We start from the raw sequence: 24,495 nt of genomic DNA, 5'->3' as shown, positions 1-24,495 counted from the left end.
CAGTTTAGTCTAGGGTGAAGATAATAAACGTTGTGAGGATAGTGACAAGGAAGAAAAGAGTAACGAGGATAACTCCTAGGCTCCTGTCTTACACCTGATAGGTGGTAGTAACATTCATAAAAAAGAGACAGAAAGGAAACAGCTTTAGGCTGGGGTCATGAGTAGGAAGAGAAGATCTCATTTCACTTATAGTCTTACAGAGTTTAGAGTGTGTTTGAGAGAAGAAATCATGTGCAGTGAATTAAAAAATAAAAGTGTTTCATAGGTGCCCGGCCAGTGTGGCTCAATGGTTGAGTGTCAACCCATGCACCAAGAAGTCGCCTGTTTGATTCCAGGTCAGGGCACATGCCCAGGTTGTGGGCTGGATCCCCAGTGGGAGGCATGCAGGAGGCATCCAATTGATATTCTCTCTCATTGATGTTTCCATTTCTCTCCCTCCCCCTCTCTCTCTCTCTAAAAAAAAAATCAATAAAGAAAAAAGTGTTTAAATGTGTTTCACAGATGAGAATCAAAGTTGGTGGTCAAATCTTTGAGTCATTTGCATATCAATACTAACTGAAGCATGTACATGGATATTGCCTAGAAAGGGTTTAAACTGAGGAAGATAGGAAAGAAAAGACAAGACCCTACAGCACTCCAGCTTGAGAATAGATGGTTACAAGAGAATGCAGGTGCAGAGGAAGCTGAACGTAAAGTTTCCTAAGTGGTACAGGACAACTAGGAGAGGATGACATTCTGGAATCAGAGGAAAGAAAGTCATTGGAAGAGGAAATGACAGTGATGACAAATGACAGGTCAAATAAGGTGAGGGCTGAAAAATGACATCTGATTTATTAAAACTGAGGGTTGGGGCATGGATTTGGTAGCAGATTACCCCAGTTAGAATCTCGCCTCCTTCATTTACTACCTGGTCCTAAAGCAAACCAAGGAAACAGTCTTGATCTCATTTGTAAAATGAGGAAAATTGTCATTTTACTCAAAGGGCTGTTTTGAAAACTGCTTATCAAAGTGTGCTCTGTGGACATAAAGAGATTCCAGAGACCCTTCCGAAGATTTGTGAGATTAAAATTACTTTCAAAATAATGTTGAGTTTTGTTTTTGCCCTTTTCACTGTGTTGACTTGTACAAACCAAAGTAGTAGCACTAAAACAAATCTTCATTGTATGTTTCCTGGCAATCCACTTGCAGTTTAGAAAAAAATAATATTCTTTTAAGAATATTATTGATAAACTAGTAAAAATATTAATTTTATTACACTTTGATCTTTCATATTATAAAATGAAATGGGTAAACACTGCCAAGATCAACATATCTCCGTGAACCAATACTTTCAAATGCATGATATTCCAAAATTCTACATGGGTAAAAGTATCCATTCAATGTGGAAAATACTCCAGTGGATTCAAATGTAACAGACTATGAAAAATTTAGTGACATGATTTTGGACTCAACAGTATAAATAACCTTTAGGTTATTAAAATAGTCCTCCATTTTTCTTTTTCCTTTTTTTTTCTTCTTTTAAATATGGAACATTTTACAAATGTGTGTGTCATCCTTGAGCAGGGGCCATGCTAATCTCTGTATCATTCCAGTTTTAATACACGTGTTGCCAAAGCCAGCACCCATTTTTCAAATAGATATCTAAATAAAGCTATAATTTTTCTTATGCTTTATGGAAAACATTACATCACAACAGACTGAATGCAAAAGAAAATATAAGCATTAAAGATTTGGAAAACATAAAACAGTGCTACTCTTTTCACAGTATTGTGTTTGTGTTGGAAAAATAGCTTAATTTTCATAAAAGTATTTGTTAGCTTGCAATGATTTTATCAGTGCTGTTGCCAAATAAATAAATAAATATTTAAGCAGTCTCGATTTCATTTTTAAATATGGAAAAACATCAATAAGGTCTACTATGCAACAGCACTTTGAGATCTTTAATAAGAGTATAAATGGTCTCTGACAAAAAAGCTTGAGATCACAGGTTTTCAGGATAAAATAAGGTAATTCAATGTATGAGTTAATTCTTGTTTTGTACATAGAACAATGTCTCAAGATTCTGTATGTGTTTATGAAGAGAGACAGACAGACAAATGGGTGGGTAGAAAAGTAGATGACAGAAGGAGAAAGAGAAAGATAGGTAGATAGGAAGAAAAATAGACAATTCACAGATGGATAGATAGGTAGGTAGAGAGATAGATACACAGTCATTGGTTAAAGTACATAGTGTTTGGGGGTTTTATTGAGGATAGAATCTGGACTGAAATATATAGAAGAGACAAATATTTTGGAAACACAAGCAACACCTGTCAGCAAAGTAATTTTCTGCCTCCTCCAGAGCTCCATCCTGTATGAAAATCCTGATGTGTTACTTCATTCACTACCATGGAGATATGACCTGATGCCTTTTATTAGGAGAAACAGGAGAGAGAGAGAGAAAAATCAATGAAGAAAAAACAGAAATCTTGATAGAGCAGTGTGATAGAGACAGAAACTTCAATGAGAATTCCATATGATAAGTTAGTGCTCCAGAGAAGAAAAATACTGTGAGAAACAGAATATAGACATTTCACTTTAAAATAAAGGCTTCTAATCTGCTTTTCTCTGTGAGAGAAAGCTGCTTCCTCTCTTTATCCTATCAGAGACCTTGAATGAGCCTGCTGTTTATAGCTAAAGAGAAAGTCACATTGACAAATAGCTCCTTTCTCAGATCCTTGAGTTAAAGGTTGATCTGAAAATCCATCAGTAGACCCTAAAGTAATGGAAAACCTGTGAGAAGATGACTCATGACATATGAGAAATGCATTTATGGGGCAGTAAAGTATATAGAAAGTATCTATTTGGCAGCCTGGAACTTACCCTCATGTCTTTAAGGAGTAGGAGTGAGGAAAACAAAAGGACAGTTGTCCTTAATTTTGTCTTTGAAAAGACATCATTAGTCCTTTGAGAATCTGGTGAAAGGTATGGACATGCACCCCAGAAAAACATGCTTAGATATTTTTTTAACATACATTTTCAAGGGACTATATTCCACGCCTAAAAATCATCTATGTACAGGGAAAATAATCAGGGAATATCAGGAGCAAAAATAACACCTCCTATGGAAGTTCCATTTGACCCAGTGATTCTACTTCTAGGAATATACCCTAAGAAGCCTGAAACACCAATCAGAATGAATATATGTACCCCCATATTTATAGCAGCATTATTTACAATAGCTAAGATCTGGAAACAGCCCAAGTGTCCATCAGTAGACGAATGGATAAAAAAGCAGTGGTACATATACACATGGAGTACTACGCAGCTGTGAGAAAGAAGGATCTCTTATCCTTTGAGACTACATGGAGGGACCTGGAAAGTATCATCCTAAGTGAAACAAGCCAAACAGAGAATGACAAGTTTCATATGATCTCACTTATTTGTGGAATATAATGAACATAACAGTCTGAGGAATGGGGTAGTCCCAGAGACGTGGGAGTGGGGTAGACTAACAATCCCCAGAAGAGGTGGTGGGGGAGAGATAAACCACAGACCTTATATGCATGTATGCATGAACAGTGGACATGGACAACAAACTGGAGAAAGGGCAGGGAGGGAGAGGGAGGGGGGTATCAGTGGGGGGAAAAGGAGAAACATCTGTAACAAAAATTAATTAATAAAATAAAATAAAAACAAAACAAAAAAATAACACCTCCTAGAACCATTCTTCATTACATTGCCCTAGATTTTTAACACACTACAAAAGCGATCTCCTGATTGCCTGACATAGATGAGGCTTGATATGGAATAAAAGTGTAGTCATGGAAAGAGGTATTTGTTTGGACCAGCTCTCTCACTTCACATAAGAGGACATTAAAATCTAGAGATGTTAAAAATCTTGCTCAGAGTTACAAAATCAATCAGAGAACTAGCTGATCCTCCCAATAGTCTAATCAATTTCCTCCAATCTCCTGAAGACAACAAGTTGCATCTGTTCAACTTGTATAGAATATTAGTGGCCCTACACTGTTGGATTCCAAATCTGGGAACATACATTACCAAAACTGGAAGACTATGTAGCAAGTGAAGAGAGATGTTTTATCTCTGGAGACTAAGAACACAAGTATACAGTAAAAGTTAGTGAAATACAATTAAACATCACCAATTGCATCCACAATTGGTATTTTATACCAATAAAACAGCATCTTAGAAATGCACCACACAATGGAGTGCATAATTTGGTTGGGTCAGTTATTCACAATTGTAATCATTTGATTACAAAATGCCCCTTATCAGCCAAAGTCACGGAAGGAAAGAGATATCATGTCAAAAGGGGTAATGGAGAGTTTACCTAAAGGACTACTTAGAAGTGTGTGGGTAGTGTTAAGGTAAACCAAGAATACTCGGGCTTGCCACATGGACAGCCATTGCACCCCTTAGGACTGAAGGCATAGCCACTGTACAGGAATGTGGTAGGGTTGGACCTGTGGAATGAATGTCCCTGCCTATTCACCATTCCCCCTCCAATCTCCTGCCAGTGCCTTATTTGGCCAAACCAGTAGCCAGAGGGAAAATGTACCTATTGATTCCATTCAAAACGATAACTCCAAGACACAGAAGGTGGCGAATGATGGGTCTGAATGGCGAGGACCTGGAAAACCCCCAGAACACATTGTTGGCTCCTCAAGCTGTGGAAAACTCAGAGCCATTTTTCAAGGACCCACACATTCTATGCACAAGGCCACATATTTCTAGATCTTATATTTCTAAGGGGAGCCACTAAAGAGAGGGAGCAACGTACTCCCATATTCGATACACACTAATGCAATGTTAGAAATCACCTTAAGTTAGTGGGCTGTGCAAGGAGCACAGCAATCTCACGCTGTGTTTCAGACTCTAAGTTCACCAGGCAATCCTTGGAGATCAAAAAGTGCTTCCAAAGGAGCTGCTGCTGGAGGGATAATGTTCAGCAATATAGTGTCCCAAGACACTAGGTGGTAGAACTGATGAAGAAAGTAACTGATTAAGACGGGCAGGGAAGAGTTTACCCCAAGATTTTTGCTCCCTACTTCTCAAAAGGGGCCACATGGTTATTGACCAGTAGCCCCTTGGAGTAGCTTTCTGCTAAGAATGCCAGAAGTTCAAAACTAATAAGGGAAGCCTTTGGAAGCAGCTGCCAGAACTAGAATACACAGCTAGAAATACTTTCCAAAAGCCTAAGGTAGCAAATAATGCCCATGATAAAAGATGTAATGCAAGCAGCCATCTGACTCTGTGCTGGGCTAAAAGAGCATTAACCCCATAGGGCATCATGCATATCCCTCTCCTTCATACCCCTTGCCCATCCTTGGGGAACACAGCACATCAGAATAGGAATGGATTCCTTACTGTTAGAATATCTCCAGCAAGAGGACAGAGTTCTCCAAATGTCTCTTTGGACAAAGAGGGAAAATATTAGCCTGTTAGAGATTTGGTAACCCAAATGGATACTGAAGTCAACATTCAGACTGCAAGTAGTAAGAGGTGCATGAAAGAGGTTTATATTTCATTTCACTTTGTAGTGCTGATTTTAGTCAAAATAAATTGTGATATTCAACTGAAGCATAATCCTTCATTGCTTTAAACTTGAATAACCTCAGTAAATTGTGCAGACAGATGCTTAATGAAGCCTATATTTATAAAACAATATTTTCTTCCCAGGACCATGGACTCTAGTATATTTCTTCTAATTGGAATCCAGTCTCCAGACTGGAGTTCCGCTGCCTTCTCTGAGCCACATGCTCAGAGCTCGTGGGATCGATCCACTGTGCCAGCTGCATCCTCATTACGTAAAAGGCATTGTAGCCCTGGCTGGTTTGGCTCAGCAGTTAGAGCGCAGGCCTGCGGACTAGAGAGTCCCAGGTTCATTCCACTAGGGGCATGTACCACCCCCCCAAAAAAAAGGCGGCCCTGGCCCATTTGGCTCAGCGCGTCGGCCTGAGAAACCACTCAATGTGTCCCTTTCATGTCGATGTTTCTCTCTCTCTCTCTCTCTCTCTCCCTCCTACTCTATCTGAACAAAATATCGAAAAATGTCTTTGGGTGAGGATAAAAAAATTAAAAAAAAGGCGTTGTTGTTTGGACAGCATGGTTGACACAGATGACTCCAGTTTGGCAGCAATATGCCATCCACATGTATGTGTAAATGTGTGAGGTGAAATTAAAAGCTGGGAGTGTGAGCCCAAGGGTGGGGCCATTTAAACATGTAAATTTTCAAAACAAAGACCATCATTTCTTATTGTAAATATAGTTACTTCCTTAAAGGGTAGGAAGGAATGTTGTGTTTTACCCAATTTGACTATCAGTGGAAAGCACTGGTAATCTTCAAGAGTTAATAGTGTGTAGATAGCACATTACAAGCTACTAAACAATTCTCACATTACTCTGAGATCAGAACAATTAAGTAGCTCTTATTCATGTTTAAATTATCTCTTCAACTCTCTTCAAATGCATTATGCACCCCTCCCCCCGTGCCATCAGGTTGTGGCATATGACTTGGGGTTCTTTCCTTGCCCTTCTGAAGTCAGGCGTGGCTATGTGATTTGTTTAGGCTGATTAGATGTCACGTCTAATCAAAAGTTTTAAGAAGCAGCATGTGAGTTGCCAAGTCCTTCTCTTCTCTCTGGAACGGCCAGTGGCAACGCTCCAGGTGGGGGCCGAGTCCTGAAGGGAAGGCCAGGGAGCAGTGCAGGGGCTGAGCAGGGATGGATGCACAGAAATACCTTCTACCGTAAACCACTTAGATTTTCAGGTTGTTACCTCAGCATAATCTAACCTAGCCTGTCTGATGTAATAATGCATTAAAACAAAAATCATGGTAAAAACCCAACTTTTGAATCTTTTTCCCTCATTGATGAGATTTTAAATAGCTTGTGTTCTTTATTGTGCTTCTAAACTGGAGACTGAATCCAATCAAAAAGTCTAAAAGAAATTATACCCTCACTCTAAAGACATTTAAAATAATTCACCCAGAAAAAAATTACATTAAATTGGCTATGGTTTTTGTTGTTTATGCTCCTTATACTTGCAAGCAATTTCTTATGAAGCAGCTACAAAATGTTTACGAAATAGCTCAGCGTAAGAATAAGATGCCAGTCATCCTTAGTGTCGCTTAGCACCAGAAGTCTAAGGATTATATAAAGGTCAAAGTCAAATAAATTCTAAGGCGCCACAGATTTAAATTCAGCTTTGAGTTTTGGCCAGTAATTAGACTCCATTTCTGACTTTGGAGTCATCCAAAGTTGGAGATTATTCCCTCTACTGTAGATGAACTGAAATATCCAAATCAAATTCAGATATTAAAAAGCAAGTTTCTAAGCAATAAGAATTCATTTGGAACTCAAGATTTAACTACACTAATGTGATTACATATATTATTCTCAATCATATCAAAGATAAATAGTGTGGAAAGTATAAAGAATATGTACACCAGAGTCAGATACAAATGGACCTAAATTTGACTTGACCTCAAATAAACCACATGACCTTATTTGCTCTCTCCGTTTACTCTTCAGTAAAATGGGAATAGCTTCTTACAGGTTTGGTAAAAATATTAAATCATGTGTGAATTGCAGCTCTTAAAAGAAAAGAATACAAATGTTACATGAGCTCACTTTACATTGATTTATATTTATTTATGTATTGAAATTTTATCTTTATTAATGGTATTTACTAAATACACTCACAGAGAATATAACATTTATTTGCACTCTCTTTGTACCAGTTTCTGTGTTAGGTATTTGGAATATATAAGTGAACCAAATAGATGAAAGTCCCTGCCCACATACAGCCTACTTATTGGGGAGGAAAGACAGAATCAGAAAAGGGATATAATGTGTTAGGTATTAAAAAATTTCATGAGCCCTGGCCAGTTTGGCTCAGTGGTAGAGTGTCAGCCCATAGACCAATGAGTCCTGGGTTCAATTCCAGCCAAGGACATGTACCTCGATTGCAGTTTGTCCCTAGCCCTATTCAGGGTTGTGTGGGAGGCAACCAGTCAATGTGTCCCTCTCACATTGATGTTTCTCTTTGTCTCTCTCTTTCTCTCCCTCTCTCTCCCTCCCACTCTCTCTGAAGATAGACAGAAAAATATCCTTGGGTGAGGATTAAAAAAAAAAATTCCATGAAAAAAAAATAATAAAGCAAGGCTGGAGAATAAAAAGTGGGGTGTGGTACATGTCGCAAATTTAAATTGTATGGTCATGTAAGTCTCACTGAGAAGACGACCTCTGAGCAAAAGTTTGTAAAAATCGTAGGCACACGTCATAACAAAATATCTTCTGGAACAAAGGCTCAATACAGTGCATTAGTTAGCATTTGTAGAAGGCTAAAGATTTATTCATAGACAGACTAAAGGACATACACTCATCTAGCCTCAAAGAGTTTCTCTCACAGGGGTACACTGAAATACTACTGAGCAGCAATCTGTAGACTTATTTCATGGCTGCCTAGAGGGAGAAAATGATATTCTCAATTAATCTTTAATATATAATTTCCTCACTGCAGGGAGAGAGCAGAATGTAGTGAACAGCACCAGAGAAGCAGAGCAGAATGCCCTGTTTGGAGGATGTGTGGTGTCAGTTTATTTGAGGTAATATATAAAGAAGCAATCATGCAACTGGGTAGGGGTGACTCCTACATCTCCACCATTCTGAGTCTAAAAATCTCTGCAACAACACACATAGGAGAGGAGACGTAAAGGTAAACATGGCCCCTGAACTTCATTAGGCAGCATCCTTGCATCCGTCAGTAGTCACGTTAAAGCACAGTGGATCCCAGAGTGCATTTTAAACTTACTGTATTCCAGGAGCTGATCTAGACCCATGGGGTAAAGAGAATTACTAAGTATATTCCAATGCAGACTCCCAAACTCCCCATGGGCCACCTTGAACCTCACACCTCTCCTAGTGCTGAAATACTTTGTTTTACCCATTCCATCCTTCTCACCACTTGAAAAAATAAAATGGCTAAAGGATTGGGTGACCCCTGGGTGAGGGAGAAATTCACAGGCTGTATATTTGCATTCTTTCATCCTGAATATCTGGCTGAACACAACCAGAGAGAAGTCGGTGAAGGTGGTACTTCGGAGACCAACAGAACAGGCAGCGGAACACTCAGCACTGATTTGCCCCCTGGGGATCTAACTCTTCTGCAATGCTCATTAAAACTTAACTTAAATTTTTAAAGGGTTTAGGAAACCCTTTAAAAAACATTTTCCAGTGTGACCTCACTCCAACTGACTGTCCTGCTTGGTTAAACTTACTGTGGAGGGAATGGAATTTTTCTGCTGGGTTGCAAATGATTGTGTAGACAAAGGGAATAGTTAAAATGCTTTTACTTGTGATAAAATTGATTGAACAAGCACAGAGGTTCCAAATCTCCCTAATTAAGCTCTAAAATGGCTTCTGCATTCTTTTTTTAAACCAAGGGGGAATTCCCTTGCAATGAACACATATTTTTCATACGGTTAAGTATTCATTAAAATAAGCAACAGGGAACGAGCACAGTATCCAATATCAAGAAGAAAACTGAAAAATGGAAAAGGATAGATAAATAAATTAATAATCTAGGATTTTGGCAGCCAAACCAAATTGTCACCTGTTGTTCTTGTTTTTCTAATTATTCTTTTTCTAATTTACTCAGCTGTGCCTATAATTCTCAAGTATGTACCAAGTTAATACAGGAGTTAAAGTTGTTAAGGTCAGGCTAACTGTTTATTTTACTTATAGCCATTTCAGTAAAAGATAATACACATTTATTTTTTATAAGAAATTTCTAAGAACACAAGATTTAGCACTTTCTAAAAATAAAAATAAAAATATAATGCAATGGATTTATACATTATGTAAGGTACCATTTAATGTTTGGTTGCCTTTTTTTTCTGGTCCAAGTGGTGAATTCAATATAGTACTTCAATTCATTTTAGGAATTTAATTATTAATAGTAATTCATAGTTTTAAAAAGGAAGCTTAAAGCAAATTAAAACAAAGCCTTGTCTAAAATAAAGCTTTTTCCCCTCATTTTAAAGTCATTTTAATTTTTCAATTATAGTTAAAATATATTATCATATTAGTTTCAGGTACACCCCAGTGATTAGACATTGCATAACCTACTAAGTGACCAACCAGATAATCTCTCACCCATCTGACACCAAACATAATTATAAGAATATTGTTGACTACGTTCTCTATGCAGCACTTTACATCCCCATGACTATTCTTTTTCATTATTATTAGTTATTTGAGAGACAGAGAGAGAAATATCTATTTGTTGTTTTACTTATTTACTTATTCATTGGCTATTTCTTGTAGGTGCCCCTGACCGGAGACCTAACACACAACCTTGGTGTATCAGAACAATGCTCTAACCAAATGAACTACCCAGCCGGAACTCCCATGACTCTGCAGTGACAAGCAATTCCTGCTTCTTAATCCCTTCACCTTTTTCACCCATCCCACCAATCCTCCTCCCATCTGGAAACCATCAGAATGTTAATGTTTTATAGACAATTTGCTCGAGATGGAAATTTACTTATTATTCTTCATTTAATTTATATTCAAATGTAAAAGGATTTCACAATGTAAAATTTAGATGCAAATAGCCATTAAATACTGAAAAAATAATTATACACAAAGACATTCCCAATATCATATCAACTGAAGTATCTTATAAGCAGTATTTCTTAATCAAACAAACACACACACACACACTTTGTATGGGTGTAACCATTAAAAAAATAAACCTTTAACATTGTGGTATCACACAGGGAACAAATCAGTTCAGACTTAACTGCCTGCCGGATATAAAATATTTCGATGTGAATAGGATTTGTTTCATGCTGATGTTTATACTTTATCTTAACTTTGAGAATAGATAATGTAAGAGGCAAAAAAGAATAATTATCTATAGTGATGTTCAATTGATAGGATAGCACCTGGTTGGTTTTCCCAGTATTATCAGATGGCAAATTAATACTTCGGTGCACTAAAACATATGCTAAAATGGAAAGATATATTACACTTTGCTGTTTCTGATAAGGATGTTAAAGATACAACTTCATACAAAAGAAAGATCATGTTCAATAAACATTATTTCCTCTCAATGAAAATAGAGGCATCCTATTTATATCTGACCAGGTTTTCCAGTTCCCGAGTCATCTAAACTGCAAGCTAAAGCAATTTCTTTGGGATGAAAAGTTCTTATTTGCTATACACCATACTCTTAGCACTGCCTTTATTATTTTTTTCATAATTTTTTATATTCTATTTCACCAACTTCGTTCCCAGTAGCCTTGGTAATATCTGATAGCAGTCATTAACTAAACACCACTAATTTAAAAAACAGGAGGCTGAAGGAAGGTTTTTCTTTTGAGGATACAGTTTTCAACAGGAAGACTGAAGCAAATTTTGAAAGCTGTGTCCCACAAAGAACACATCGGTTTTGAAAATTTCTGTCTCCACACCTCTTAGAAGCAAAACTACACCTCATGCCAGTTCTCACAAACAGAGCAAACAGAAAACAGACAGAGCCCATGTCAAACAAAGTGGCTGGGCCAGCAGGAAGTGTCTGACCTGTTAGGAAACTATATTTTTAGTATATTTCTCTAAGTTATATATTTTAAAGACATACCAAACATCACCTCTAGGAAGAAAAGATCACGTTTCAATTCTTTACATAATTATGCAAAAGACCTCTATGAACTAGCTTCAAAGGCATAATTGTTTCTCTAGCTTTTGTCTCTCTAGAGGTACATAGAATAAAGAGCGATTTAATTTCAATGTATTTAAACTTCTGAACAAATATAGAATATGTAAATGTAAGAAGTATTTGTTTATCTGAAACATACAATAGTGAAATGTGCTAAATCAGAGACAAATAAACCCGGAAAGCTACGACAATCGGAGAGACCTGACCATTCGGCAGCTCTGTAACAACACAAATGTACTTTCAGTGTCTCCTTTGCTGCGTGAGCGAGGGCACCAATTTCATATGCAGGCTGTGTGGCAGAGACTAAAGACCACCAATACTTGCTGGGTCACTGAGAAGCGTGTTAACAATACTGGTGCCACTTCCAGGGAAATTAATGTATGGAAATTAGAGAAGTTGGTCTGAGGACAGGGTTAGCATGCCAATGAACAGAAAAAAAGAATGACCTTCAGACACAGAAGGAGAGGGTTTTAAACAAGGAGAACAAGCTAATAGGAGCTGGGAAATAATGACTCACAATTATTTGCTATTCACAAAAAGGAAATACTGAAAGAAAATTATCTTCAGATAGAAATAGAAAGAACAACTCTAGATCCAATTTCAGCCTTCCATTTGTTTCAAGAAAAAATAAATATTGTTTCTCATCATATATTTTGACAAAGCCCACAGTCAATTATATCTAAAAAAGAATTACTTTTAAAATACCATTGGACTCTATATTTTATTCTTATTCATATCATTATATATATCATTAATAGATTTCTAATTTTTTTTTTTTATCCTCACCCGAGGACATTTTTCCATTTTTTGTTCAGATAGAGTGGGAGGGAGGGAGAGGAAGAGAGAGAGAGAGAGAGAGAAACATCGACGTGAAAGGGACACATCGAGTGGCTGCCACCCGCACGGCCAACCAGGGCCGGGGACAAACTGCAACTGAGGTATGAGCCCTTAGCGGGAACCCAACCTGGGTCTCTCTGTACCGCAGGCCAACGCTCCAACCGCTGAGCCAAACCGGCCAGGGCAGATTTCTAATTTTTTATGAAGATTAATGATACTTTATTAGTGATTGTCCCTTCTTCCTGATTTTGAAATGACTCACAAGTGATGTGTAAATATAATTTATAATAGAGAGACAGAACACAATTATTGTCATACAATTTATAAAGAAATGGAAATACCACACGAGTAATTCACTTTCTGCTAGGCTTTGTGTGGTGTATTCACCCACAGTGCGGAAAACATCCATCTCTACATGCATGTAACAAAAGACACCTAAAACAACAAAAAAAGTCTCTATACAATGATTGAAATGTATCTTGACAAGGTGTTGGTTCAACATAAGGCCATGTGTAACTGGATGCTACTGTGCATCTTAAAATCAAATGCATGCCTGTCATTCTCTCTCCAGTGTCCTAAGTCAGACTCCAGCATTGATTGTTCTAATGCTTCTACTTTGGAAGGAGTGTCTGGCAGTCATGGAATAGCTTGCCTCATTCTGCACTTCAAACAAAATTGCAGATAATGACCAGAAAATAATGTTAGCAAATTAAAATTTGCTACTGCTAGTTGTATCCATTACTTAAGAATGAAGGGATTGTGAAGAAAAGAACCAAGGGTTGGATAGTTTAAAATTAGACCTTAAAAAAAAAAAAAAAAGAAGGAAAACAAGGGCACTCAAGGTTACTATAGTATCCCTAATTTTCAGACTTGATTTTCTTTATACTTAGAGAATAAATTTCACATTATTAAATATATGTACCTCTGGTAACATTTGTGAGGATTCTTTCTGTCCAATTCAGAACTATCATTACCAGGCACAATCCCCTCTGGGTGCAGGGCAGTCTGCTTACTTGGAATTCTTCAATTAAGCATCTTAATTGGACCTACAAGGGCACTGGAACTTAGAATACAAAAGCAATGGACCATTTGGGAATAAAAATCTCAAAATAACATTTTGCCTAATTATTATCCATATTTCATTCTGAAAGTTACATTTGGGATACTATTGCATCAATCTACGTAGTTTACTGAAACACACTTTAGAGGTGCCTAAAAGGCTCTTTACCCTTTAAAGTGTCAGTTCAGGATTTTCCATTTCCCTGGAGATAATTGATGCCAAGCCAATGTCCTTAAAAAAGTGCACAGAAAACAATCCTTTTTATGCATAAGGTCATGGGTGAATCTAAATGTCATAAGCTGATTTCCCCATTGATCAATTAAGGTGCTATTCCTGACCCATTTAAAAAATATATATGCATAATGTTAACTTTCCAATATAATTTACATAATAAATACATTGAAATACTTTAAATTCTATCTACTTTTAACATTTTGCATCAATGACATTGCTGAACAGATTGCTTCAGAAAACATACTTGTTGAAATATTTGTCAGGTTAATTTACTTTGATTTTTGAGAAACCACTGTCTCTGCATTTATGTATCAAATGTATTATTACTTAAATGTATTTTTATAACTCACTTATGCTTTTTTCTCCATAATTAATAAAATGCAAATATTTGATGTAATAGTTTCTGATTCATATTTTCTAATCTGATAGAAAAATCATAGCTTATTTAGCCCTTTGCATTTTCGGCATTTTTTATTTTATATTTGACATTCACAAAAAAGGCACCACATAAGTAGGGGAGGAAAACGTTTCCTTCTTCCTCCTTAGTGACCCTGGCTGGGTCTGAACATTAAACTGACAAGGGCAACCCGATGGGAGGAAAGTATACAAATGTGTTAGTATAAGTTTTATGTGACATGAGAGCCTTTATAAGGAAATGAAGACCCGAGGAAACAGAGCTGAGTATGTGCTAGGTTTGTGAGGAGTGGGCAGTCACGCAGAAACCTGTGAGATCAGGGACGATGCGGTAAATGCAGTACACTGGGGTAACTTAGCAAGACCTTTGTTAGGATTCTTCTCAGCATCCTTTGTACTCAGAGATAAGGATGCTCCATTCCCCTGGAATAGGAGAGTACCTATCACCTGAGGATTGTCTAACTTATTTAAGGGGAGACAGGAGGGAAAATGATCAGGGTGACCTTTCTGCTTCTGCTGTTTTTGCAAATTCATTCAGCTTAAAATATTCAGCATCCCAAGGTGCCATATTTTGGGGAAGCATGTCCAGAACCCCATCACAAATAACAACTCAGACTGCCATTGCATGAGATCTCTTTCATAGAGGGCAAGATTCTAAAGTCAACCAGAATTTTTGAACTAGTTATGTATACAGGTGTGGACTAGATTGACCATACAATTTGTTTCCTAACCCAGGCTGTTTTAGAGTGAAAATGTGTGCTAATAATAGTTATACAGCTAGCAAAGTAATAAACCGGGAGGGAAATATGGTCACTCTGGGATGATCAAATATTTGATTGTGAGGTAAAATATTTCTTTGGTGTGTGCAGAAACATTTCAAATGGAATCAGCTTTTCAAGGGAACTTATAAATTGAGAAAAACTATGAAATGAAAAATCATTGTTTTTTTCCAGCTTTGAGACTTTATGACAAAGAGACATAAAATCAGTACATTGTCTAAAATGATGCAGGCAATGACACCATCTCTCATCACTCACCAAGTTCATAATATATTCTCATTTTAAAGCTATTTTAAGGTAGGAGAAAATAAAGTAGGAAACAATTTGCTCAATTGTTTCATTTTTGCAGCTTTACAGATGATACTGAGGGATAAATAAAATCACCATAAGTCTTTTGATTGTATAATGTAACCACTAACTGTTCATTCACCAATATTATGTATCAATAATGGAAGATGACTTTCTTGGAAATCATAACTGGGATAATATAAATCAATTAATAATTATTTTTAAGTTTAAACCATCCTTTTTTTGAGGAAAATAAAAAGGTTGCATTTAGTAGAAAAGCATCTTTATGCCCAAAGCAAATAACAAAAGTTCATAATAATTTACCTTATCTATTTAAGGTAAATAGACCACATAAAACAGTACCACAGAACATTGTAATTAAAATTATTTGCTTTGCAAAGCATACTAAAAAAGTCATACATCAAATATATAATCAGCAAACATTGAATTTCTTAGAAATTCCAGTATCTTTTGGTAAAAAGACATCTTTTTCTACCTCCTCATGAACAGTTAAAAAATAATTTTAATATTTTTCTGAAGGAATTTTACTATATCTTGTCATGCTATCTAAAAACAAAAACAAAAAAAACAGCATATCCTGTGTTAATGCACAAACCTATTGAAATAACTAGCATGAATCGACATGGTGGTATAACCCTGCATCTCACCCCACCATTACTGGCAGCAGCAAGGTTGTGCCATTATAAGACAACAGTCACTCTGTTGGGTACCTGCTTTAGTCACAGTCTGGTTCCTCCCCCCTACAGGCTGTTGAAGGAAAATGCAAACCTGCAATTTCTATTACTGACAACAGAGATCAACACAGGGATCAGGTGTTGCACACTTCCTAAGTTGTCCACTCTGTTACAAGTGTTGATAATTCATGGTGAAGAAATGCAACTGAAGTAACATGAGGTTTTAAAGTACTTGCTTAAGTGTAATCAAATGCAATACATGGATCCTTCATCTAGCAGGTGAAGTCGTTTTCACAAGCATAGTGTGTTGCAGGTGCTATATGTATTTATGACTCTCGTCCCATAAATTCATGATTTTCTTGTAGGTATCTAAAGGCCAAAATACTATTTTTTTTGAATTCTTATTTTAAATAGTTAATTATAACAGCACTTATATCTTCCATTTCTGAAGGAAAATACATTCCATAACCACTAGGGCATGGTTTTCCCAAATATACAATTATGCCTGCTTGGAAGAAGTCAGCCATGCATTACCAACAAAAGTTAGCACTCCTCTTGTGGCTGATGTTATTCCCTTTTGTGTTTATCTTCCAATATCTATAGATAAAATTCCCGTGCACGTAGTACTTTTTCTTTAACTCGGTCTGACCGACTGTTTCTAAGGAAAACATGGTCATTCTCTGCAACAAGTTTCATGTTCTAATCAATGAAATATGCAATGAATAACACAGGTAGTGTATTTCACTAGCATGAAAACATTAAGAGTAGTTTGTAAAAGATAAAGTACAGAGGTAGTGCAATGTTCTGTTTTTCCTAAATATATTCCGGTCTGTCTACTAGAGTGGGTACTTCAGGGCACATTCTGACTATAATTTAATCACTTTTAGTAAATGAGTATCACTTACAGTAAATCTGATCATACCCTGTTTAGAAGGATTTCTGCAATCTTTTTATTTGCTGTCAGCTCCTTTTCAAAATAAATTTTCCCACTATAGTCTTACTCTTAGAGTCACAATGATGCTCTACATAGTGCTCTGTAAAAGGAAACATAAGCTAATTCAAATATGAGGATTTGCAGCTCATAACATAAAACCATAAGTGTCTGAAACCTTTTGGCTCAGTTCTATGTAATAACTAATTTCATACATGGTTATAAATCAAAATTTTTTCAAATGACTAAAAGATTGCCATTAAATATTCTTTTTCTGTTTTTTTTTTTTTTTACTTTTAGTTTTTAAGATCTTAAAATATACAAAAAAAAAATACCAAAAATAGAATAAACTTGCATATCTCTATCACATAATGACAATTTTTTTCAATCCATAGCCCATCTTGTCCCATTCAACATCATTTTGAAGAAAAGCTTGACTACCATGCAGTTTTATTCTTAAATATTTCACATGTATATATATATATGAAATAGTACATAAAATATTATATATGTATATATAATGAGGATTTCTTTTTAAAATATAGCCACAACATTATAATTACTTTTTCAAAAGTTAATAATGCTTTCTTAATATCAGTCAGTGATCAGATTTCTTGTATCATAAATGTCTTAATTTAAAAATGTGTTTTTCTTGTATAAGGATTCAAATAAAATCTACACATTGCTACTGGTTAGTGTGTTTAAATATCTCTCTCATTCTCTCTTTTGCTCTTTTTTTATGTATATTAATGCTAATGGATACTGGCTGATTAAATTTACTAAACCTCTTTATTTTTTATTGAGGTGTGGTTGGCATACAAGCTGTACATATTTAATGCATACAACTTGAGTTTGGAGGTAAGTACAGACCTGTGAAACCATCATTACCATCGATGTAATAAACATATCCATCATTATCAAAAGTTTCCTTCTGCACTATTTGTTTACTTATATTTTATTTTTTTTATAAGAACACAATGTAAAATCTACTCTCTTAGCAGATTCTTAAGTATTCAATACAGTACTGTTAACTAGAGTCTCTATGCTTATAGTAGATCTCTAATATAACTGAAACATTGTACCCTCTGACTAATACTTCCTTTTTCCCTCTCCTCACCAGCCTAAGGCAAACCTCAATCTACTCTCTGCTTATATGAGTTTGATTACTTTAGCTTCCTCACATAACTGTTATTATGCAACATTTGTCCTTTTGTGTCTGGCTTAGTTCACTTAGCATAATGTTCTCCAGGTTCATCTATGTTTTGGAGATGACAGCATTTCCTGCCATAATATTTAATTTTATGGACATACCACATTTTCTTTATCTATTCATCCAGTGATGGACATTTAGGTAGTTTCCACCTCTTGAGCCTTGTCAACAACGCTACAATGAACATGGAGTACAGATTCTTAAGTTTTTTTTTTTAATCTATAGGTTTCCACTCCTCTCACATGCACAGTCTCTCTCTCTTCCTTGCAATTTATTTTGTGAAGAAACTAGATTTATTTTACTATCCAGTTTCCCATAGTCTGGATTATACTGATGGCATCTCTGTGGTTCCTTAATACTTTCTGCTATCCTCTGTATTTCCTGTAAATTGGAAATTGGATCTAGAGGCTCAATCAAATTCAGGTTTAACGCTTTTGGCAATAATACTTCTTAAGTGCTGTTGGGAAGTGTTCTTTAACAATAGGAACACTCACATTTTGACCATTGCAGGGTTGTAGCTAAAAGCACAAGCTCTGGAGGCTGACTATGTGGAAACTAATCCTTGTTTTGCCTCAGGGTAGTAGTGAAACCTTATGCAAATGAATTAGTCAGTACTTCGCTTTCTTCACCTGTGAAATGGGGGTGAGAAACATACCTAACAAATAAGATTTCTGTCAAGACTAGATAAATTAATTCAGATAAAGCACTTCAAATAACACTTGATCCATAGACGTATTCAATATATATTAGCTATTATTACTAAGTAGATGGAATTAATTATAAGAAAAAATATACAAAAAATATTTGCAACAGTTTTTATACACATAGCAGCTAAATTGACAAGTCTAGGACGAATGACTTTTCAATTCCTAATATAAAAGTTGAAATGCGAATAAACCAAAAAGTCCAAATATATCAGGGAACCGGTGATGAAAGATGCAGCCTTTTGCTCGTAGGTCAATAATTGAACACCCCACAGGCCGCTAATGATGTAAAGAAATTGCTGCTCTCCAGTTCTGTTAAATGTCTTATGTCCTTCCACATATACCATTCTGAGTTCAACCTCAGAAAACAACCACAAGCTTTATCAATTCACATTTTATTCTTAATTAAATATATTTTGACAACGTCAAGCTAAGAAGAACAATTCTCCTAGCTAGGCAGAAGAAATGGGTTCATCTCTTGCTATACAGAGCAATGTTTGTGAATAGAGTTTTTCCTCTTTTAGAGCTATGGCATAAATGTTTCACACATTCAATCAGTAGTTTATAGAATTTCCAAGGGAGCACAATCACTTAACATGCATTTTTAAAAATCACGATCTTGAGAATGGCTACTAACTAAGAACTTACAAACATTAAGTTATACAATCCATAAAGCTGGAAAGTGGTGAAGATTTGAAGTTAGTTGAGCAATGGAAAATTTAGGCTAGGTATTTAAGGAAACTGCCTATTAGCAAGAACTATTAGATAATGGAATGGTACTTTTCTTAAGCTCCATAAATTTCAAAAGTAAATTGGAAAACATATTGGAAGAAAATGTTCCACCCCACCAGAGGAATAAATGAAATGGTCTTTTTGTCTCCTGTTTCTGTAAGCTGGTCTGCAAATTAGATGTATAAAATTTGCCTACCCAAACTATGACCACGGTAAGTCCCACATTAGGCTTAGTGCGAGTTTCACTGGGAAAAGTTCCATTTCCAGGTCTTCAGCCAAAAACTGAATAATACCAATATGGAAATTTGGAGCAAAATCAATTGTTAAAGTCAGATTATGAGATTTTAACTGCCATTCGATGTTATTTCCACTTGCCAGATCAACACCCAAGAGTCATTTTGACATTTAGAAAAAAAAAATCCCAATTACACATCCAACTGCTGATTTACAAAGCAAAAGCAACCTGTGATTTTGGCTTTACAACCCAGTTTGCCTCAGGGATGGCTGGATAAAAGAAATTCAAGCCTACTGTTTAAGGGCTAATATTCCCACATTTCCATATCCCATTTAGGGCGGGTCGATTTTAGTACTTCAGCTTAAATGGTATCACTTTATATAAGGTGCCGAAGTGGAGTAGGCAGCAAGCAGAATGGGATAATAAATGCAGAGAGCAGCGGCGGCTGCTGCAGGTAGCCTTCTATGCCAATTGCCAAAGGAAAATGTCTGTAAAAGCGAGCACATTTTTTTTCCATGAGCGAGAGATGAGAATTTAATAGTAAAACAGTCAATTGAGTGTCTGTCCTGTTACCTGTTACTAGAAATTCTTTGTTGTCCTTTGCATGGGGAAGGTTAACAGCTCAACCTAATTCTTCACTCCAAGGAACTTTACAGGCTGTCATTTGGTTAAGGTCTAATGGGCCTTCCGGGATCCGAGAGCCCAGGGGCTCTCACCGGAGCAGGAGCTCCGCAGAGGGCCTGGAGAAGAATGTTTGAGTTGGAGAAGGTGCTGCTGCTCCGACTGCTTTTCCACCTGCAAAAACAGAACCTTTGGGGACAGTAGCGCCGCAGTTAACAGGGATCCCAGGAATGAGAAAGGTGTTAAAGTAGCCAGTTCTTCTGTTTGCCAAAGGTTTTCCGGCCTTGATGTTTTTGGCAAAATGTTGAAATATCCCACTTCTCTCACCCTGAGCTTTTCCCTTCTCGTTTCTCAGGGATGGTTTTGAGAATTGGGCTGACTAGTCCAAACAGAAAGACAGAATTTTAAGAGGATGTGAGAGTCACACTCCTGGGTTCCCCGTATGGCTCCAGGCAGCACTTGGCTGCTGTGGACATTTGGGGTTGAAGGGCAGAACAGCAATAAAAGGATCAGGTTGCCAACCACCTCACCCTCACTATTGGAGGAGGTACTCCTACAGTCACTGGCTGACTATTTCACATGGAAACTTTCAAAACATCACCAATTGAAAATGCCCCAGATTTCACTCAGCGGACTCTGAAAGCAAGTTCATATTTAACTATGTTAAATTGGGTACAACATTCCTGATGAGAGCTCCTTATGAACTATTTCTTTTCTAAAATCTCCAATGAAAAACCTGAATCATCTGCAGTAGCCTGTTGTGATACGGCAATAGAGTCCTTTGTCCCAAACCTAACGTTTCAAAACGTTACTTAGATTATAAACCACACACAACTTGATTATTGTCTTATGTTTCCTTATAAAATTTGTATTGCAATAAGACATATATAGCATAAAAGATGCCATTTTAACCATTTTATGTGTCCGGATCAGTGGCATTAACTACATTCACAGTGTTGTGCAACTATTATCACTACCTATTTCTAAAAACTTTTCCATTACCCCAAACAAAAACTCTGTAAAAGAAATATTTTTAGAGAGTGGTTTTTGCTGTCTTGGCTCTCATAAGTTGTGGTCCATGCAACCTCAAAGTAATCGTGATTAGCATTCGTATATGTATTTTCTAAAAAAAAAAAAAATGAATTAGCGTAAAATAATTATTGGAACAGTGTAAAACCACTGTCATGAAAGCTGCACGGTCCATATAGTAGCTTTGATTAATTTCAGCTAAGCAATCAGATAATTTTGTATAATGTAAAATTATAATAATTAAGATCAATGACCAAGATGATCATACTAATGATGAAAAAATAATTCGAACAATAAAAATAAACAAACAAAAGTTGGATGTCATAACAAAGGCTAAAAATGCAAAACTACAAAGAGAATTCACAAGGCCAGAAGAATCAAGGCATAATCAACATCTTGAACTCTAATATATTATTTTAGAAAAATTTATTTAAATTAATAATTTGATTCCAAAGAAAATTTAGATGTGCTTTAGAAATTACTTTAGGTAAGAATCCAGAATATAAGTTTAGGGAGTTCCTATATAAAGTTATCTCAGCTGCTGATCAAAATTGCCCTGTCTTTCAAACGCAAAAGTAAAATATGAAATATAGATTTACCAGTTTTAGGCACAGCTTCTCATTTCAGTCAACTCTTGCTCATTGATTAGTAAATCCAATCAATGGCAATGACAATTTGAGAAGTAAATCCCTCCATCAAATCTTAAATCTTGCACACTGCATCTTTGAAGTTCACCCTTTCCTTTCATCACCACAAATTTCAATGCCATGTGAGGTAAGTGCATCATTTATTTTAATCCTGTTGAAATGAATGGATGAACTTAAATAACAATGCGAGCCTTTTCCCATATTGTCTGTAATTCACTTTGAAGTGATAGCACTTTTAGGATTAAGACGTATGCATTTTGGTTCTTTGACTGGTTGTCCTTTCTTTGTGTACCATATTAATAAGAATTTAAAGCAAGACTAAGTCACATCTGCTTTCTAATACAAGTCTTAGGGTCTTAAACAAAATTCTACCAGAGCAGCCAGCCAAGATGCGTAACTATTTTGAAAGGAATAAAACTATCATTTAGTGCTTTGCTATTTAATCACCTGTGTTAGAGTGACTATCGATAAAATCAGTCTTGAAAATATTTTCATCTATTATCACATTGCCAGCATTATAATGAAAAAAGTTTAAAATACTATTACAGAAAAAAAATAACGATTTAATTTTTCATTTAACTTGATGCTTACTGCATCAAGCAATAAATTCATCCCACTTTTAAAAATATTTCATGTGTTCAAAATAGATACTGTCAAAAAGAATATGCATAAAAAGAAATATGCTAGTTATTTAGAACACATGGTAAGGAACAATGTAATATAGCTTTCTTAAAAAATGTTTTTTTAGAAACAGTTATATATAAAAACCATAATATGCAATATTTAGATCTTAATATGCTTACTTATTTTAGATAAAAGTTACCTACTAACAGTTTCCATTATAGAATTGTTCAGAAGATGTCAGAAGAAGGAAGTCTAATATATCACCTCCAAAAGATAATCATTCTTAATATTTCAGAAAAGTTCTTTCCATTTTTACTTTAACAATGTTATTTTTCCTAATTAAAAAGTAATATATACTGCAATATGAAAACTTGGATAAATCAACAAAGTAATATAATAAAATAATATCTTTAAAACTCATATATTTCAACCACCTAAAGACTATCATTGTAAATGAATTGGCATATGTTCTTTGAGTATGTTTTTAAGTGTTTATTTTTTGTATCTTTTTCTCCAAACTTTTTAAACAGTAATAGTTTTGTTTTCCCCTAATTAAAAAAATAAGTAAATGCCTAATGCAAAAAAAATTAAGCATTAAGGCAGAGGGAGGAGAAAACAGTATGTAATAAAATCATTTATAACCTTAACCAACAAAAATGCACTGATAATTCTATTCATGTACTGTCAATATACTTTGAAGTCTATATATTTCTGTTACTCACAAATAGATGCTAACTTTTTCAGTACGGTCCAGAATATCTCAGAGCAATATCTTAGAGGTTCACTTAAGGAAGGAAAATCAGAAATATTTGTGATACTGTCAGGGGAAGTCATGATGAATCGTCACTTTCATTCTTAACTCTCAAGGCCCTCCAATGTCCCCAGACCCGGACAAGCTTGTCCTGCCCTCCCGTCACTTTCTGTCCATCTCTTATTAAGTCAGATCCCCTTGCTGGTTCCACTCATGCTATTCCCCATTGTCGCAATGGCACCTTTTTTTTTGTGTGTCATTGTTTTTGTTGTTTAGTTGTTGCTGTGTGTGTTTAATCAATCCAAAGTCTAGTCTTCCTAGGGGTTTGAGTCAACACTTTCCCAAAGCAGTATGTCTTTTTGTACAGCTCCAAGACCATACTCTCTGACATGTATTTGAGGCAGGGACTCCAGACACAGGGAAACAAGAAAGAGACTTAGTTATTAGATTAGGTCAGGAGCTGACAAGAAACAGGGGTAAGGTACCAAATTCCTGGAAACTGAAAGTCAAAGATAGACTTCAAAGACGACCTCTGCAGACAGACTGAGCTACTACTTTCAAGTTTTGCCTGGGAACAGAACTGATTTCTAACCAGACCCAATGTTTATCAGGGAGATGGCTAAACATCCCCAGCAATAAAAACTAAATATGCTGGAAGATAAACCAGGCAAGGCATTACTATGAATGACTTTAGTCAGTGAAATAATGTGATATTTAGGGATGATCCAGACTTTGTGAGACCTGAAGATTATATAATTTGCTGGGCTCTCTAAGAAAAAAGAATACAAAATTACAAATACAGAACAGGTATGAAAGTGATCATTGCTTCAGAATGAGAAAAGAAATGACAACAAATTATTGGAGATGCACATGCGTTTCTATTTTTAGATCACTTCAGAACATTTACAAGATCCCTATGAAGCATTACGTAGCAATGCTTCCTGACAGCAACATGCCTCTGCTCACCTGGAACGTTC

The 24,495-nt window shown here is 36.0% G+C and overlaps 1 non-coding gene across 1 annotated transcript; it reads right to left on the bottom strand.

Annotated features, from left to right (window-relative positions):
* Positions 1-1,518: 1,518 nt before the first annotated feature.
* Positions 1,519-1,622, bottom strand: LOC118642972. Its single transcript, XR_004961879.1, has one exon. It is a non-coding gene; the product is annotated as a U6 spliceosomal RNA (small nuclear RNA).
* Positions 1,623-24,495: the final 22,873 nt, after the last annotated feature.

This window comes from Molossus molossus, unplaced genomic scaffold, assembly GCF_014108415.1.
Source record: "Molossus molossus isolate mMolMol1 unplaced genomic scaffold, mMolMol1.p scaffold_m16_p_3, whole genome shotgun sequence".
Lineage (NCBI taxonomy): Eukaryota > Metazoa > Chordata > Mammalia > Chiroptera > Molossidae > Molossus > Molossus molossus.
This window is presented reverse-complemented; position numbering and strand designations above follow the sequence as displayed.